The following is a 19,306-nucleotide window of genomic DNA, read 5'->3' on the forward strand; positions in this document are numbered from 1 at the left end:
GCCTAATTCATAAGTTGCATAATCCTTGTTGGATTCTACGACAACTAAAATTTATAAACTTTACCTTGTTATATTTAGCCATTTATTCTTGTTTAAAAGGGCCATTGGATCGTATATATAGTTCCTACAATTGAAAAAACAAAAAAAAAAGTTGGTTTGCATATTGCTTCCAGGACTTTCAATAGTAAAAATACCTCTTACTTCTCTCATGGTTATGAAAGAACAAATTTTCTTGTTATCAATGGTATTTTATTTAGAAATACGGTATTTAGAATAAGTGAAATTTGTGATTTGTATTTCCTCTTTTTATTATTTTGAATTATGGAGCAATTGGGATGCAAGTGGAGAATACGGAGATAGGAATATTTTTAAGCTTTACAAATTAAAACTTTCAAAGTTGCTTTCTTTGACTTCCCATTGGTATACTTCTTTTTTCAATTATGATTTCTTCTGACGTTTTAATGTTCTTTGCCAAACCCTTTGGAAACCCATGGTGATGTTTATCAGATGACCTGAGTTAGAAATCTTTTATTATATTCCAGCTTCAGGCTTTAACTCCTTGAACGACCTTGAGAAATTAATATTCCTCCTACTATCTGTAATGGTAAAAAAAAGAAAAAAAAGAAAGAACTCAGAGGGAGGTTCTGAAGCTTCATTATAATTATGATTCATAATAAAGTCCACTGAGCTATCTCAAGAAAAGGCATTGTACTAAGACAAAATAATATTACAAAACTCTGTGGAGTCTTCATGTGTATGTTATTATTTACAGACTTCAACAGAATTATATTTCAGTGTGCCTGTAGGGTCTCTGATGTTTTCTTTCAACCAAAACTTTTCTTTTCATAATAAATGTTTGCTAAGCCATGGATTCCTTGAGGAAATGGGATGACTCAAAATTGTTAACTAATGCTCATGAATTTTAAACTACCTTCCCTTTATGATCAAAATGGGAAGAGTTTAAGTTTAAAGTATTAAGATATCTAGTATATACTTACAGTAAGTCTGCATAAATTATCTCATTCAAATCACCATACTTTTAAATTTTGATGAGGCATTATAGAGACTTGTCCAGGGTCACTTAGCTATGCTTTTCCATATTTCTACATGTGCAGTTTTGTTTAAAGGGTATAGTCTAATGTCTAGCATCTGAGTACTAGTTATTATAGATCATCTCTGTCTAAATCCTTGTTCTGCCACCCATACCGTGTGACTTTGGGAAACATAAAATAGTCTGTACCTTAATGTCCTCATTTATAAAATGGAGATAATAGAATGTATTATTAAATCAGTTAAATGAGATAATACATATAAAGCTCTTAGTGTTTGGTGCATATTAAGTACTCAATAAATGTTAGCCATTCCTACAGGGCTGGTCATGGCTCTATTCTCATATGTAAATAGTCTTTGTTGATTAAAATTAGACTTGGCATCAATTGGGTAAGGGTATTTTCATTTCTAATTTTATTTATGTTTATAAAGTGGGTTTTTTCCTGTTATAAAATTGGTCTGTCCTGTGTTTAAACTTCCTCTTTAGGGTCCTTAGTGTTAAATAGTCTCAACTCTCATATTTATGGATATAAGTTACATTATTCAAAGTGAAACTTTCATCTAGACATTTATTAATAATGGGTATAATAATTAATATTTATTAAGCATGTGTTATGTGCAAGGGATATTTCCAAGTACTTTTGGTTAACTATTTATTCGTTTAATTATCAGGACAACAATAATGTTGGGTATTACTACCATTATCTCTATTTAGAAATTAAAAAAAAAAAAAAAACGAAGGCTATCAGAGATTGGTTGAGGCCACTTAGGTCTTATGGGACAGAGTTAGAGTTTGATCTCACATTATCTGACAATTAAACCCATATATATTTTTTACTGTCTATATTTTACTCTCTTATATCTCCACTAAATGCCCCTCTGTCACTTAAAAATACACATATTAGATATCAAACTCACATTTTTTTCCTACCCAATCCGACCTGATCCTAACAGATATATTTCAAATATTCCTGTGATCACCCCTACTTGGAATTCATGGTTGTTGTCTATAACCTACTTCCCCTCTTACTTGGCACCATTTGCTCCTGCTCTGGCTTTAGAATTTCTGGCTTTAAAATGTTTCCATAAGTTATCCCACCAATCTCCTTTCCTGTGTGATCCTCACTGGCACTACTCTGGAGTAGGTCTTCCTGAATACATGTTTGGATTACTGCTTTTCCTTCACTGATATTCTCCCCTAACTTTATTTTCTTATAATTATACTCCAAGTTGCCATTACTAGCTGTGTTACCTTGGAAAATTAGTTTATTTTCCTGTGACTCAATGTTAAAATGAGGATAAGCTTGATAATGAGATCTGAATACGTTCCTATGCTTGGGATTTACTGTGAGGTTTCCATGAATGCAGGACTTTTGGTCTGCTTTGTTCAGTAATGAATCCTAAGTGCCTAAAATAATGTTTGATAAAACAAATAAAATAAATATTTACTGAATGAATACAATGTTTAGTAAATATTAGTTCATTAATAGCATTATTCTTATAAACTACTGCTGTGGCTGGAGTGAAGTGGTGCAATCTTCGCTCACTGCAAGCTCCGTCTCCCGGGTTCACACCATTCTCCTGCCTTAGCCTCCTGAGTAGCTGGGACTACAGGTGCCTGCCATGATGCCCGGCTAATTTTTTGTATTTTTAGTAGAGACGGGGTTTCACTGTGTTAGCCAGGATGGTCTTGATCTCCTGACCTCATGATTCACCCGCCTCGGTCTCCCAAAGTGCTGGGATTACAGGCGTGAGCCACTACACCCAGCCGATATATGTTATTTTTTAAATGTCAAAACTGGAAGAGAAATGACATAAATAAAATGATGGAATAGAAGATTTCCCTGGTATCACTCTCCTCTTCCTACAAAAATACAAGTAGAAACTATTTAAAGACAAGACTACCACTGCTGAGTTTATTAGAACTTGGGGAAGACATGGAGAAACCCCTGGGGCTCACAGAATTGACAGAAACCCTGATTGGTAAGAGAAGTGGCCAATTCAGACAGTGCTGCCCTGCCCCCCACCAGCATAACACTATTCACAGAAAATTTTCCTAGATCCACAGTTTGTAAGGTGAAAGGAGGGGATGCAGGTGAACATTCAACCTACACACTTGACTGGGAATCTTCATGGTAAGCCCACTCTGGTCCCATTCCATGGCAACCACTGAGAGTTCCAGTTTGCCTAAACCACATGGGATACATTCAGGACAAAGAGCAAGGCACTAATCATAGCAACTGGCATGTGGATCTAGGCAACTACTCTAAGCTCCAGTCAGCTGGGATGTCAGAATGTGGAGACTGGCTGGCACCATAGTGCTGTAAGGGACACAATCGGTCAGAAGGCTTGAAGTCCTGGCTGGATTATCTAGAAGAACAGGTGCTTACATGGATTCTTCCCCTTGCCCAGAAAAAAATAAAACTCAGGGTTAGGTTCTGGTGCCTGCTTAAGTCTTATCAAGACTGGGAAACAATAGCAGGACAATGAGTTAGTTCCAGTGTAGTGTTTCTGGTATAGTGCACATTATAAGTTCTTCCCAGAATGGAAGCAACCAGCCCGTGTTTAACTTCTAATACTAAGTAGTAAAGGTCAAACACCGTCAAAGAATACCTCCAAAAACCAAAAAAGATAACTATCTCCTCAAATGTGCAGGTATCAACAGAAATACACAAGGACTGTGAAAACTCAGGGAAATATGACAGCACCAAAATAAACCAGCAAAGGCTCAGCAATTGACTTAGAAGAATCGAAGATCTGTAAAGTATTGAACAGAGAATTCAGAATGATCTAAGAGAAGTTCAAGGAGTTACAAGAATATATGGATAGAAAACTCAATGAAATTTGAAAATCAACCCGGGAACAATTTTAAATAAGAGAAACAAATAGAAATACTAGATATAAAGAATACAATAGCTGCAACAAAAAACTCATTAGAAAGCTTTAATAGCAGATTTTTATCAAACAGAGTAAAGAATGTGAGCCCAAAGACAGAACAAGTGAAATTACCCAAGCAGAGGAGAAAAAATAATTAAATAAGAGTAAAGAAGGCCTATGATAATTATAGGACACTATAAAACAAACTGACCACTGCATAATAGAAATTCCCAAAGGAGGTTAAAGAGAAAAGGGTCTAGAAAGCAGATTTAAGAAAATAATGGGTTAAAAATTTTCCAATTCTGGGAAAAGATGACATCATCCAGGTACAGGAAGCTTAGAGAATACCAGTCAACAAATTCAACTCAAAGAGAAAATACCCAAAGCACATAATAATTAAATTAGCAAAATTTATAGACAAAGAAAGAATACTCAAAGCAGCGAGAGAAAAGAAACGACACATTTAACAGAACCCCAGTATGGCTTTCAGTGAACTCATCAGCAGACACCCAGCAGGCCAGGAGAGTACACTTTAAGTTACTGCAAAGAATATAAATTAGTACAACTACATGAGAAGTAGCATCGAGTTTCCTCAAAAAACTAAAAATAGATCTGAAATATACTTCAGCTATCCCCTGGCTGGGTATGTATCCAAAATAAAGAATTTCAGTATTTTGAAGAGATATCTGCACTCCTATGTTTATTGCGGCACTATTCACAATAGTTAGACTATGGAATGAAAAAAAGTGTCTATTAATACATGACTGGATAAATAAAATAGATTATATGTTCACATTGAAGTATTAGTTTGCCATAGAAAAGAATGAGATCTTGTCATTTGTAGCAACATAGATGAAACTGCAGGATATTATGTTAGGTAAAATATGCCAGGCACAGAAAGACAAAAGTTGCATGTTCTCACTTATAGGTGGCAGCTAAAAATAAAAAAAGTTGATCTCATACAGGAAGAGAGTAGAATGATAATTATCATAGGCTTGGAAGTTTAGGAGCAAGAGGGATAAAGAGAAGTTGGTTAATAGGTACTGAAATGAATTTCAATAGAAAAAAATAATTTATATTTTTCAATAGGGCGACTGCAGTTAACAATAATTTATTGTATATTCAATAACTAGAGGAGAATATTTGAAATATTCCTGATCCAAATAAATTAAATATTTTAGAAGTGATGGATATTCTAATTACCCCATTTTGATCATTACACATGATATGTACGTATCAAAATATCACATGTACCCCATAAATATGTACAATTATTATGCATCAATAAAAATGTCAAAACTGGAAGGAAATAGAAAAATGCATGAAGATAGATACTTACTTGGGATATTGGGCAGGAGTTGAAGGAAACATAGGGAAGAAGAGGATTAAAATGAAAGAAATCACTGTGGTTGATGTCCCTAGTCTCATATCCTATCCACAATTGCACACTTCTCCTAAGAAAAAGAAAAATAACCATTATTTGAGTACTTATTACATATCACACATTGTGTTAAATGTTTCCTATCCTTTTTCTCATTTAGTTTCCATTTACATAAGACAATATTGAAAACAATCCTATGTAATATCTATGTCATTTGTATTGTATTTTTTAGGAAACAGAAGATATGAGAGGTTAAGTAATTTGACTTGTCACACAACTTGTATAGAGCCTTAAATACACATAAATCTTCTTATGCTAAACATTGTTGATTAACTAGTAAGCAATAATAAGAGGGAAAATAGAATGGTTCTATTCTAGACAGTGCCAGGTAATTAATCTACCTGATTGAGCCGGATATTGTCCATAGAGTAAGAATAAAGCTAAGGAGTTGAAAAGAGAATATCTGGAAGGTATTCCATTAGAAGAGTGATAAAAGTAGTGTAACCTAGTTAGTTGTATGTACTCTTTGCTTTAAAAATCTTTGTAAGTGTATTTTCCCATATTTTTATAGTAGGTATAAGACACCTATAAAGGTGTCTAATGACTGTTAATTCCTTCACTTGTGAACAATCTGACTCCCATTCAAAACAACCATGTATGGTCACAGCAACAACAAAACCCTAAATATTGATGCTTATTTAATACCTTGTTTACATAGAAATCTTTATATATGATTTATAAGTGTTAAACTATGCAGTTGTTAATGTGGACATTGAATTATAATAAAAATAGTTATAATTGCTACATGAAAACAATAGTAAAACTCAGAAATATTTTATTATTTATGAAACTTTGTATGTGTTCAATTACTGCTGATATTAAAGCCAAAGAAAACTAAATATTGCCATCTTTCAGCTAGCATTTGGAAGAAGAAATTAAGTCCATTCCTTAAAAAGGAGAACCATCATTCTCTATATAGTCTTCATGAGTATTAAGCTTCTGAGGACAAAATTATACTTCTTTCCTTAATATATCTATAATAACTTTTACACTACTTGAAGAAATGATTTTGTGGGCATATTATTTCATAACATCACCAATGTTATATATTTTTTAACTGAGGAAACATAACTTTCGGGAAAAAAGGTAAATGTTTGTCACCATAAACTAAATATTTATCTGAAGTGTAATTAGTACTATGTCCTTCATTGTTATTTGAGAACAAGAAATACAGCTATGGAAAGTACATCTATTTTGTATAGATACAAGGACTTAATGAACATTTAAAAAATATTGAGGTTTTCTCTATTAAAATGCTTATAAAATGGATATTATTTGTGGAACATTTCAATATTTTACTAGAAAATATAAAAATAGGAAATAAAATTATAAATATTTTGGCTGAGAATATTATTTACAATGCAAAATATTTCCATTAATTTGAATATAAAGGTAATATCACAAATCTTTTTCAAATATTATGCAGTAGTCAGCAATGAACACAACCTTTTTAAATGCTAAAACAAAATGTGTAGTATAGTGCAATTTCTGTTGGTCTAAATATGTATGAATAAATAAACTTAACCAAGGAGGTGAAAAACTTGTACATGGAAAACTATGAAATATTCATGAAAGAGATAAGGAGAGACAAGTAAATAAAATATCCATTGTTATGAATTGGAATATTTATTGTTAACAAACCCCAAATGATCTACAGATTAAATTGTATCCATATCAATATCCCAATAGCTTTTTTACAGAAATAGAAAAAAAAAAATCCTGAAATTCATATGTAACCACAAAAGACCCAGAATAGCCAAAGCATATTGAGACAGAAAAACCAAGCTGGAGATATCCTGATCTCAAAATACATTACAAAGCTACAGTAATTAAAACATTGTGGTGTATAGGCATAAAGACAGGCATACAGACCAATAGAAGAGAATAGAGAACCCAGAAATAAAGTTGCACATAGGTGGTCAACTTATTGCCAAGAAAAGTGCCAAGAATACACATTGAGGAAAGTAATTTCTTTAAAATTGGTGTTGAGAAAACTTGATATCCACATGCAGAGGAGTGAAATTGAAACCTCTTACACTACACACAATTATCAATTCAAAATTCCATTAAAGTCTTAACTAAGATTTGAAACTGTAAAGCTGTAAATATCCTAGAAGGAAACACAGGAGACATTCTTTTTTTTTTTTTTTTTTTTAACAGAGTTTCTCTCTTGTTGCCCAGGCTAGAGTGCAGTGGCAGCGATCTCAGCTCACTGCAACCTCCGGCTCCTGGGTTCAAGTGATTCTCCTGCCTCAGTCTCCTGAGTAGCTAGGATTACAGGCATGTGCCACCACGCCCAGCTAATTTTGTATTTTTAGTAGAGATGAGGTTTTGCCATGTTGGCCATGCTGGTCTCAAACTCCTGACCCCAGGTGGTCCACCTGCCTCAGCCTCCCAGAGTGTTGGGATTACAGGCATGAGCCACTACACCTAGCTGAGAAGGTTTTCTTGACATTGGTTTTGGCAATGATTATTTGGGTATGACCCTACAAGGATGGGAAAAACAGCAAATTAGGCAAATTTGATTGTTTCAAACTGAAAAGCTTCTGCACAGCAAAGGAAACAATCAACAGAATGAAAAGACAACTTACGGAATTCACGAAATATTTTCAAACTATATATCTGATAAGGGATATAGATCAAAATTATGTGAGTAATTCTGACAACACAATAACATAGAAACAATCTGATTTTAAAAAGGAGCAAAGGATTTGAATAGACATTTCCCCAAAGAAGATGTAAAAGTGGCTAACTGGTATTAAAAAGATACTCAGCATCATTATTTATCAGGAAAATGCAAATCAAAAATCAAACCTACAATGTGTTATCACCTTACACCTGTTAGGATAGGTATTAACAAAAAATACAAGTGTTGGCAAGGATGTGGTGAAATTTGAACCCTTGTACACTGTTGGTGGGAATGCAAAATGGTGCAGGCACTATAGAAAACAGCGTGGAGGTTTATCAAAAAAATTAATTGCTGAGACCAGCTCAGTTGGAGAGACCCTAACCCAGTGGCGCTAGAGGAATTAAAGACACACACACAGAAATATAGAGGTGTGAAGTGAGAAATCAGGGGTTTCATAGCCTTCAGAGCTGAGAGCCCCAAACAGAGATTTACCCATGTATTTATTAACAGCAAACCAGTCATTAGCATTGTTTCTATGGATATTAGATTAACTAAAAGTATCCCTTATGGGAAACAAAGGGATGGGCCAAAATAAAGGGATGGGTTGGGCTAGTTATCTGCAGCAGGAGCATGTCCTTAAGGCACAGATTGCTCATGCTATTATTTGTGGTTTAAGAATGCCTGTAAGTGGTTTTCCACCCTGGGCGGGCCAGGTGTTCCTTGCTCTCATTCCGGTAAACCCACAACCTTCCAGTGTGGGCATTATGGCCATCATGAACATGTCACATTGCTGCAGAGATTTTGTTTATGGCCAGTTTGGGGCCAGTTTATGGCTAGATTCTTGGTGGGGGGGGGCGGCGTGTTCCCAACATGTCCCCTTTCTTTGATTTGCAAATCAATAAAAGTAAAGATAGTTGTGTCATGATGAGCTACTTCTTACAGGAGTCAGGATCCACATCTGCAGACTATACAAAGACAAACAATACAGATTAAAAGCACAGTCATCATTGAAATTATAAAGCTTCCAAGTGTTTTTATCCATTTTAATGGGTTACTAGCTGCTAATCTGTCTGCAGCTCCTTTAAGCACTCCAGTTCTTGGCATTAAGGTCAGGTGTGCCTGGGATGCTTTAAATATTTGTTCTCAAATTTTGATCTTATTAAGAGTCATTAATAGTTTCTACAAATCCTTATGTTTAGCTCCTACAATGAGCCATATCATTTGAGGTTGAGGTGCCACTATACCGCGATAGTTCCAGATAATAGGAACTCTTGCCATACTTCTTATTATATCTACCATCTGACCATTTTGTTCAGATCAGCTGAACATAGTGTGGCTGTGGCTCGCAGACTGAGAGGTCCAATTTAAGCTAAACATCCCCTTAGGGGTTCAATTGATAATGATTCCATAGAAATCGTTGTGCAGCACCTCTGCCTGTTCTGCAAGGCAATCTTCCTAAACAAGTGTGTTTACTTTTTCTGGCCAGGTTTAATTTTGTTTACAAATAGGTTTATCAGGGCAGTATGCCTCAATTATAGGAGCAGATTTATTATGTTAAATACTGAGATCAGAAAGCATGTGTAACTGTGTCATAGAGTGATTACATCCAGGTGTTATTGCCAGCCAAGATTGATAAATATGCCCAATAAATATAATTGTTCCCTGTGTCACCCTTTGTTGAAGGAATACTCATGGCAATGGTGATCATTGCTATCATAGCTACCATTAAATTACTCATTATGACTGGCTGTCCTGCTTTTTCCTCAGGTTTTCTTCCACCATCTGTGACAGCTTCTTGATCTGTCCCCAAGTGAGTGGCTGTGTTCGATGGGTGTTGCTCGTGACAGTTGGGTGTTGCTCGTGACAGTTGGGGTCCTCCTTAGCATCAGTCTCAACATGGCTGCAAGCTGGCGGGGGTTCCTCAGGATCCTGCCGGAATCTCTTCCTTGACATCTGGCTCATGATAAGGTTTCAGGCATCTTGATGGTATCCAAATCAGCTGTTGATTTTGGCCTGGAGAAAAAACAAGCATAACCTCTAACCCAAGTTATTATTTTACCTATTTTCCAACTTTTTGTTAGCGTATCTCTCCACCAAAGCAGTTGTTCTGCTTCTGTCTTTGCAGCTGGTTTTTGTAGATGCTGTTTAGCTGCTGATAACATCTGGCTGTCCCATAATCCCTGTTTTCTCCCCCTTTTTTGTTTTTGTCATCAGTTGTTCATCTGTATGAAATTGTAAATGAGCATTTTCAATTAACTGTGTAGAATGAACCTTGTATGAAGAATCAGAAATCACATTAATAGGCATATCAAAAGCAGCCAATACCTCAATTACAGCTACAAGTTCCGCTTTTTGAGCTGAAGTATAGGACATCAGGAAAACTTTATTTTATGAGCCAGAATAAGAAGCTTTACCATTTCTAGACCCATCTGTGAAACAATGAAAACGCTTAGCAGGCTGCAGGTTGTTTACCGCAGGAATTGTAAATGCAAACCATTCATGGTCTTGCTCAGCTAAGGGATAGTAAAGAAACAGTCTTTTAAATCTGTAACTATTAATGGGCAATTTTAAGTCCTCTAAAGCTTCCAGTTTCTCTTTACTCAGTGGTCGTTGATCTATCCAAATTGGCTTATCTGTTAACCATTTTAAAGGTATAGATTCTGGAGGCTTAACAATGGTCGCCGTCAAAAATGATATCCTAATCTCTGGCGGGAACTTTGTTTTTCCACTTGAAGCAGTTTTTTCAAAACTTGCAAATTTTTTTCTAGTCCCATACCAGGGACATACCCCATTTCATGCATTGTATGTTGACTTTGAGGGCTATATAATTGTTCTGGAATTAGAACTTGTGCTCCCCATTGTTGTAATAAATCTCTCCCCCATAAATTTATAGGTACAGAAGTTATAATTGGTTGAATAGTCACAGGTTGTCCATCGGACCCTTCACAATGGAAAGTATAACTACTTTGATATACTTCAGGGGCTTTACCAACTCCAACTATGTTAAATTGAGCAGGTTGAATTGGCCATGCGGATGGCCAGTGCTGTAGAGAAATGACTGTAATGTCCGCTCCTGTATCTACCAAACCTTTAAATTTCTTTCCCTGAATAGTTATTTCACAGGTAGGATGTTTATCAGTAATTTGATTTATCCAATAAGCTGCTTTGCCTTGTTTATTTGTGCTTCCAAATCCTCCTGTTCGTTTAATTTCACTTTTTCCCATTCCCATATACGGCACAATCAGAGTGCTATGCACTCTTCTGGCTCTGCTTTCCAGGGAACAGAAGTAGATACAACAATTTGAACTTCCCTGTTGTAATAGGAATCAATGAGTCCTGTATGTATTTGTACCCCTTTTACACTTAAACTAGACCTTCCTAAAAGTAATCCTATTTTCCCTATTGGCAAGGGTCCACAGACTCCTGTTGGGACCTTTTGTGGGAGTTCCCCAGGCAGAAGGCTCACAGCTTTTGTGCAGCATAAATCTATTGTGGAACTACTGGCTGTGGTGGGGGACAGACATTGTACAGGAGTGAGGGAATGGCCTGAGCCAGAAATGCCCCAGTTTGGAATGAGGCCCGGGATGGGCCCCTCATGGTATTTCCCAAAATCGGGTTCCCATCTCTATCAAACTTAGAGTGACACTGATTAGCCCAGTGTTTTCCTTTTTCACATTTTGGACATATTTCGGGCTCAGCAGTTTTCTTTTCCCCCTATCTGGTGGCCTGAGTTACTGATTTTTTCTAGATTATTTTTTAGTATGACCATGCTTCCCACAGTTAAAAACAAGCTGCAAGAAATGGAGTATTTCCTTTATCCACTTTCAGTCCTGCCATTGCGTGTGCCAACAAAGTTTAGCTTTATGCCGATTACCTTTGATACCATCACCAGCCTTGATATAATCAACTAAATGTGCTTTCCCTCTGATAGGTCACAGAGCAGCCTGGCAATCGGGATTAGCATTGTCACAAGCTAATAACTGCAGCACTATATCCTGAGCACCTGAATCGGATTATACTCCTGTAACCAAGCTATAAAATCCATGTATGGTTCTTTTGTTCCCTGTTTCACAGCACTAAAGGAAGGGTATTGTTCTCCACATGAAGTGATTTTTTTTCCCAAGCTCTAATGCACTATCCTCTAAGCTGTTCTATGGCATCATCCTGTGTGACCACTTGTGCATCTAAACCAGCCCAGCCACCAACCCCCAAAAGTTGATCTGCAGTTATATTAATTTGAAGTTGGGCCTGGGCATTGTGAGCAGCCTGAATGGAAGCTTCATCTGCCCACCAAGTTTTAAATTGTAAGAACTGAACAGGAGTTAGACAAGCTCGAGTAAGAGTGTCCCAGTCAGTAGGAATCATCCGACTGGAAACAGCAACATTCTTTAACAGTCCCATTACAAAAGGAGAACCTGGTCCCTACTGATTTATAGCTTGTTTAAATTCTTTGAGTAATTTAAAAGGAAAAGGCTCAAATGTAGCTATAATATTTCCCTGTTGATCTGGGGGGTGTATTCTAATGGGGAACTGCCAAGCCTCCAAATCACCTTCTCATGTAGCTTGCTGAATTCCTGCCTGCCTAGAACTAAGAGGGGTCACTTGAGGGGCTGCTCTAACAGTCACTGGGGCAACTACTTTTTGACCAGTGTCCTCCAGAAAAGAAAGATGTGGAGAGTCTTCTTCTTCAAAATAATAAGGAGGAGGTGCAGAAGGGTAGGGATGCACCTCTCCCTCCTTTGCTGCTTTAGCTTTAGCTGGCAAATAAACCTGCTCTACCTTGTATGTTACTCCGTTATATTCTCCTTCCTCCTCATCATCAGTGTGAAGAAGTTTCCAGGCAGAACAAACCAGAGCCCACACTTGTCCCATTGTTACTCTGATGCTTCTGAGCTCCCCTTCTTACTCACCATGGGGATTGCTTTAAGAGTACTTGGGTGTCCTCCAGCTTAGTTCCCCGGTCTCCAACCGTCACTCCAGTGACCCTTCAACCTGGATTCAAGCCCCCACCTATGGGTGCTGCTTACCAAGACCAGCTTGGTTGGGGAGACCCTAACCCAGCAGCTCTAGAGGAAATTAAAGACACACATGCCAGAAATACAGAGGTGTGAATTGGGAAATCAGGGGTCTCACAGCCTTCAGAGCTGAAAGTCCCGAACAGAGATTTACCCCATGTATTATTTAACAGCAAGCCAGTCATAGCATTGTTCTAATAGATAGTTGATTAACTAAAACTATCCTTATTGGAATACGAAGGGATGGCCAGAAATAAAGGGATGGGTTGGGCTAGTTATCTGCAGCAGGAGCATGTCCTTAAGGCACAGAGCTCATGCTATTGGTTTGGGTTAAGAATGCCCTTAAGCGGTTTTTCCACCCTGGCCGGCCAGGTTTCCCTGCCCTCATTCCCGGTAAACCCACAACCTTGCGCAGGTGTGGTTGTTATGGCCATCATGAACACGGTCACATTGCTGCAGAGATTTTGTTTATGCCAGTTTTTGGGCCAATTTATGGCGCAGATGGGGGGCCTGTTCCCAACAATTAATAAATAGAATTACCATATGATCCACCAATCTGAATCCAGCAATTGAAGTCGGGCTCTTAAAGAGATACCTGCACCCCCATTTCCATGGCAGCATTACTCACAATAGCCAAGACATTGAATAGCGCCCATCAATGGATAAAGAAAATATGTTGTATACATAAAATAGAATATTATTCAGCATTAAAATAGAAATTTTGCCATTTGCAACAACATTGCTGAACTGGGAGTACATTATACTGAATAAAATAATTCAGTCACAGAAGGACAAATACTGCATGATTCCACATAGACGAGGAACCTATACTAGTAAAACTCATAAAAACAACAAATATAGTAGTGGTTGCCAGAGGCTGGCATGGAGGAAATAGGGAGTTGTTCAATGGATATAAAGTTTGAATAACGCTAGATGAATGAGTTCTAGAGATCTGTTATAAAACATAGTGCCTATAGTTAAGACAGTGTTGTGCACATCAAAATTTGTAAAGAGGAGGCATAGGCGCAGTGGCTGAAGCAGGAGAATCATTTGAACCCAGGAGGCGGAGGTTGCAGTGAGCCAGGGTGGTACCACTGCACTCCAGTCTGGGCGACAGAGAGAGACTCTGTCTCAAAATAAAAATAAATAAATAAATAAATAAAATCTGTAAACAGGAAAAATATCATTTTAAGTGTTCTTAAGAAAAAATATAAACAAAAAAATGAAAACAAAAGAACACAAGGAAACTTTTGGAGGTTTTGGATACATCTATCACCCTGATTATAGTGATGGTATCAGGGGTGTTTACGTATGTCCAAATTCATCAAATTGTGTATATTAAATATGTACAGTTCTTTGTATATCAAGTAAACCTCAATAAAGCTGTATAAGAAAAGAAATGGATGGCAATATTTTCCACTAGTATCTTTTACTATTTTGAAAGATTTTGAAGTTTTAATTGTGAAAGAATTTCAAATTTACAGATTTGCTGAAATAATACAAATAATTTCTATATGCTTTTCATGTAAATGCATTAATTTACCAGTTGCTAATATTTTGAAAGTGAATACACACACTTGTATATTATTAAAATTATATTTTTCTGAACAACATGCATGTAGGTTGCAGGCATCAAGCCTCCTTACATGTAAGTAGTTTTGAATGCCTTTTTCAAGAATAAAGATGTCTTCTAAACCACAGTACAAACTTAAGAAAGAAATATAACATATAAATTTAACTTTTGCCAATCATCCTAATACATGTGTTTTATAGAAATATTATTTCTCTGATCTGTGGTGCAATGTAGGATAATACATTGCATTTAATTGTCATCTACTGCCTAGCCAGACGTGGCACAGGGAGACATTACTTAAATTCTTGAATTTTAACTTGCAGTTATATACTGCTAGGGATGTTTTCTAACTTCTCTGTACTTAAAGTTGCAAAGGTATTGTTAGAATTAAATGAGAAACTATATGAAAATTACATTTCACAGTGCCAAGCACATAGTTGTTGCTCAAAAAATTGTAACTTAAGAAAAAGAGGTAAATAGCATATGTTTAAAAAACAGATACAAAGTACAGTCTTTAGCCTAAATTTAGTGAAAGACAAACCATTTGCTTTTATTCCTTCCAAAATGCATCTCAATTGACCAAGAGTAAAAAGGTCAAAGTCACTTTGGAAAGAAAACACCTTGTATAAAGACACCCTATTTTATTTAATGGTATAGTGCTTTACAACACATGATTTAATTATACACCTCACAATGGAAGGCAATAAAGCTGTACAGCCAGCAAGAAAAGAGTCAAGGTTTCAAGACAGATATTTAGACTATGAGAGAGCATTCAGTATTGAAATACAGAAAAAGGATTAGTCTTGGATAAGAAGAAATTGCTTGAGAATGTTCCTGTGGGCAAAACATTCCCTTATGTTTATGTTTAACTCAACAATTACCTCAGAAAAGTGATGTGCAAAATAGCACTTTTATTGATGAGAAACAGAGCCCAAGAGAATACTTTGCCCTAAAGTCTTTCTCCTTTTGCCTTACTTCCTCCCATCCAAAGTCAGACCAACCACAGGCATACCAATCACCCGTCTTTCCAAAAGCTTATGATAGCTTGTCCAAGTCAGCCAATAATTCCCTTCTTTGCAAACAGTTATTGTACTTGAATGTGGTTTTGCCCCTTAACTGTAGCTGATCTCACACTGCTGTTTTATTATGTCACGTATTATGTCTTTTCTCTCCAATGAAATTGTTAGTTTTCGTATAAATTTTCTAGCTGTTATATTTCTTTTGTGTAAGTCCACCATGCTTAGTACAGTGATGAATACTTAAAGGTGCTAAAAGAATACACATCCAATTGGTATTTTTAATTTATATCTGAGTTTTAACTTTTTAAATTTATTTATTTATTTATTTATAGATGGAGTCTCGCTCTGTGCCCTGGCTGGAGTGCAGTGGCACGATCTCTGCTCACTGCAAGCTCCGCCTCCCAGGTTCACGCCATTTTCCTGCCTCAGCCTCCCGAGTAGCTGGGACCACAGGCACCCGCCACCACACCAAGCTAATTTTTCGTACTTTTTTTTTTTTTTTAGTAGAGATGGGATTTCACCGTGTTAGCCAAGATGATCTCGATCTCCTGACCACATGATCCGCCTGCCTCGGCCTCCCAAAGTGTTGGGATTACAGGCATGAGTCACCACGCCTGGCCCTGAGTTTTAACTTTTATTATCCATGTTTCTTTGGAGTGTAAAGCCACCTCTTTTGGTCTCTATTTGCATGACACTGCTGAATTAAACTGCAAATATATCTGACTGCTTTAGACTTTTAATGACTTGCTACTTCAAATTATTTTGGGATAAAGCTTTATCCATTCCTTTTAGTACAGGCAGTAGAAAAGGAAGCAGGGAGCTAGAGAGAGTTATCTTTGCTGGCCTTAAGGTTTTCACTTTCCATCTGGAGAAAATGCTTCACCAGGTGTTTTCCCTCTATTCTTCTTCCTCATTTATAGCATTATCTTCTGGCTATCTTGTGTCTGCTCCAAACATTATTACCATCTCCTTACACTGAAACTCAAGTTGCGGTACCTCTCATTTATGGTCTTCCTTTCTTATATCCACCTGCATTTCATTCTCAAATACTTTAAATACTTTCTTTCAAACCTGCCCCTCATTCTTTTATTTTTAGACTACCATAACTAAACCATTTTTTTCACTTCATTGGGTTTTGAATATGCAGATGTATTCATACTTTTAAAATTCCCTGTTTCTAAATTTATCATAAGAATATCCTATGGCTTAACACTTCAGCAAAATATATAATTAATAAAATCAATTAAAAAATCACAGAAAGGGTGGGAATATTTGTAAACATATTTAACAGGAGGCTTACATCCAGAATATTAAAAAAAAAAAAACTCTATGTCTTAGTCTGTTTGGGCTGCTATAACACAAATACCATGAACTAGGAAACTTATAAAAACACATTTGTTTCCCACAGGTCTTGATGTTGGGAAGTAAAAGATCAGAGTGCTGGCAGATTTTGGTGTCTGGTAAGGGGGCAGCTTTCTAGTGTGTAGATGATACCTTCTGCCCATGTCCTCACATGGTGAAAAAGGTAAGGGGTCTCCCTTGGGCCTCTTTTATAACGGCACTAATTTCATTCATGAGGGTTCTGCCCTCATGACCTAAAAAGCCCCACTGCCTAATACTATCACCTTGGTGGATAAGATTTAAACATATAAATTTGGGAGAGATACAAACATTCAGCTAAGGGCACCCTACAAGTCAATAAAAATATTATAAACAATCCTTTAAAAGACACAATATTTGAACAAACCCTATTAAAAGAAAATTTTCTTGTTTTACATTTATTTTTAATTATCAAATAAAGTATATATTTATTATGTACATGTTTTTAAATATGCATATATTGTGGAATGGCTAAGTTGGGCTAATTAACATATGCAGACTTTTTTTGTGATGAGAACACTTAAAACTACTTTCTTAGCAATTTTTAAGGATAAAATACATTGCTGTTAACTATAAGTCACCATGTTTTATAATAGATCTCTTGAACTTATTCTTCCTATCTAACTGAAATTTTGTATCCAATATCTCTCCCACACCTTTACCACCATACACCCAGTATATAGTAACCACTTAATATGGTTTGGCTCTGTGTCCCCACCCAAATCTCATGTCAAATTGTAATTCCCAGTGTTGGAGAAGGGGCCTGGTGGGAGGTTACTGAATCATGGGGTGGACTTCCCCTTGCTGTTCTTGTAAGAGAGTTTTCATGAGATCTAGTTGTTTGGAAGTATGTAGCACCACTCGCTTCTCTCTCTCTCTCTCTCTCTCTCTCTCTCTCCTGCCAGCCAGGTTAAGATGTGCTTGTTTCCCCTTTGTCCTCTGCAATGATTTTAAGTTTCTTGAGGCCTTCCCAGAGTGTGAATTGATTAAACCTCTTTTTTTAAAATAAATTACTCAGTCCCACATATGTCTTTATAGCAGTGTGAGAAGGGCCTAATACACATTTAATTGACTATAAATGCATAAATTTATTTCTGAGCTCTCTATTCTGTTTCATTGGTTTATGTGTCTATTTCCTTTTTTTTTTTTCTTTTGCCAGTACCATGCTGTTTTCATTGCTATGGTTTTGTGGTATATATTGAAGTCTTGGAGTGTGACACCTCTAATTTTCTTCTTTTTGCTTAAGACTGCTTTGCTTACCCTAGGTTTTTCATGATTCCATATTCATTTTGAGATTTTTTTCTATTTTTGTGAAAGATGTTAGTATAATTTTGATAAAGATTATGTTGGATCTGTAGATTGCTTTGGGTGGTATAACATTTTAACAATATGAATTCTATTCCATGAACACAGAATATCTTTTCATTTATTTGTGTCTTCAATTTATTTCATCAGCATTTTTTAGTTTTAGTATAGGTATTTGTCCTTTGTTAAATTTATTCTGAAATATTTTATTTTATTTTTTGTAGACATTGTGAATGTTTTTTCTTTTTTTGAACAACTTGTTGTTGTAGAAACACCATTGATTTTGTGTGTTGATTTTGTATCCTGCAAGATAACTGAATTTGTTTATTATTTCTAATTGTTTTTAAGTGGGGTCTTTAGAGTTTTCTATATAAAAAACACAGACAGTTTAACTTCTTTTTTCCAAGCTTGAATGACTTTCATTTCTTTGCCTCACCTAATTGATCTGGCTAAGACTTTTAGTACTATGTTCAATAGAAGGGATCTTAGAGAAAAAGATTTTAACTTTTCTTCATTGAGTAGGATGTTAGTTGTGGACCTGTTATATATGTCCTTTATTGTGTTGCAGTTCATTACTTTTATACATAATTTGTTGAGAATATTTATCATAACAGAATGCTGAATTTTATCAGATGCATTTTCTGCATCAATTTAATTGATCATATGGTTTTCGTCCTTTATTCTATTTATGTGAAGTATCTCATTTATAGATTTTTATATGTTGAACCATCATGTGTCCAAAGAATAAATCCACTTGATTATGGAATGATCCTTTACTATTCACTTAACATATTCTTGAATTCAGTTTGCTGGTATTTTATTAAGAAATTTTGCATTTATATTCATTATATTCATCAGGAATACAGATCTATAATTTTCTTTATTTTTGCCTGCCCTTCTTTTCTTTCTTTCTTTCTTTCTTTCTTTCTTTCTTTCTTTCTTTCTTTCTTTCTTTCTTCTCTTTCTCTTTTCTTTCTTTCTCTTTTCTTTCTCTCTCTCTCTCTTCCTTTCCTTTCC

The 19,306-nt window shown here is 36.0% G+C and overlaps 1 long non-coding RNA gene across 1 annotated transcript; it reads right to left on the minus strand.

Annotated features, from left to right (window-relative positions):
- Positions 1 to 342: 342 nt before the first annotated feature.
- LOC108522698 (uncharacterized) lies at positions 343 to 9,843 on the minus strand. The gene is made up of 3 exons (XR_001883579.1): positions 9,721 to 9,843; positions 5,267 to 5,381; positions 343 to 596 (listed from the first exon to the last, which is right to left on the minus strand). It is a non-coding gene; the product is annotated as an uncharacterized LOC108522698 (long non-coding RNA).
- Between the last annotated feature and the right edge of the window lie 9,463 nt (positions 9,844 to 19,306).

This window comes from Rhinopithecus bieti, unplaced genomic scaffold (genome assembly GCF_001698545.2).
Source record: "Rhinopithecus bieti isolate Rb0 unplaced genomic scaffold, ASM169854v2 scaffold_66661, whole genome shotgun sequence".
In the NCBI taxonomy this organism is placed as follows: domain Eukaryota; kingdom Metazoa; phylum Chordata; class Mammalia; order Primates; family Cercopithecidae; genus Rhinopithecus; species Rhinopithecus bieti.